Source organism: Etheostoma spectabile, unplaced genomic scaffold (assembly GCF_008692095.1).
Source record: "Etheostoma spectabile isolate EspeVRDwgs_2016 unplaced genomic scaffold, UIUC_Espe_1.0 scaffold342, whole genome shotgun sequence".
Lineage (NCBI taxonomy): Eukaryota > Metazoa > Chordata > Actinopteri > Perciformes > Percidae > Etheostoma > Etheostoma spectabile.
Genome location: NW_022605589.1, coordinates 817,063 through 818,546, shown reverse-complemented (window position 1 = coordinate 818,546; position 1,484 = coordinate 817,063).

Here is a 1,484-nt window from a genome sequence, read left to right as displayed (position 1 = left end):
AGAAATATATTTCAGAGGCACTTCAGGTCAATTTGTACACAAGCGACAAGACTTTTGTCAGGGCCTGTACACACACACATACATACTGTACATATATACAAACACACAACTCTAAATGAATAAAAGATGTGGAACATTTTAAGGTCTAAATGCAGTATAAATCTGTAAATAAACTTGCAAATATGCATGGACATCAGCTGAAGCAGTATAAATAGCTGAAAAAGTGGGAAAGGGAAGGAAGCAAAATAAAGAGTAAGAAATGAAAGACAGATATGGAGAGAGAACCCCATTTTGCCATTGCAATTAATATCTTAGAACGCATTGAGATACAATCATTTAAGTGTCATAGGGCGTTTTCACACCTAGTTTGGTGGACTTGGTGTGATTCGGGGGTGAAGTTGCAACAATATTGCATTTTTAATTTTAATTTGGTTTCACAAAGTGCAGTGGGAAAGCAAACGGAACCAAACACTGTTAACATGTCACACGATTGTTTATTGGACAGAATATTCTAAACTCTTCTCGGGCCTGTTGCACTACAGTAGAATGATGATATCCAGGATAAGTGAAAAGCACAGCTTGACTTAGTGTGATCCGCTTTTCGCGTCTTAATCGGTTGCACGTTTGCTGAGCAAGGATAAGAAGATCAAGCAAGGTGTAGATAGCTAGGATAAGGGAACGTTCACGGCTTTCTTAAAGAGACCACGGTATCGATCACAGACTTACTATTGCAGAACTACAAAAGTTGCAAGTGGCATGTTTCACCTGCTTAGCAGCAGCTTCTAATGGAAAGTAACGAGGAGGTGAAGCATATAATACGCATGAAGGGAAATACACCTGTTATTAAATTGAGAGAAAAAGCCCAAATGACTATAGTGGACTGACTGAATGCGTAAGGATTAAAAAATATCTACTTAGCCTACTAGTCACTCCACATTTTTACTAAGTTGTAGGCTACACTGTTTTAATTGCTTTTAATATTCCTGTTTTCTGTGGTGGTTTCATTGTTGTATCTGTTTTTATGCGCTAAATGTGCTGGTTTTACTTTGAGTTGCCTACCATGTAAAGCACTATATAAATAAAATGTATTATTTTGCATACTGTTCCTTAAAAGTGAGCAGAGGGAATTAATGTTCCTCGGGAAATGTACCCTAAGGACTAGGCCTAATTACCAACCCTTATTCACAACGCGAGAACATGTTTTACAACCATATGGACAAATCTTTATTAGCTATGTCTAATTCTAAATATCTTTCTACAATTTAATGTTCATACAGAACAGGACAAAAACTAGAAAATGAATTAAGTGACTTTAATACACACTGTAAAACAATGTATTATTAATGTTTTTTTATTCTCTCAAGCTTCATGCTGACAACTGATGGCACAAAAATAAAAAGATTAAGAAGCATTGTGGTGTTCCCTGTGTGATGAACGTATACTACAGTATATACATATATAGGCCAAGTTATTGGTCCAGTGAT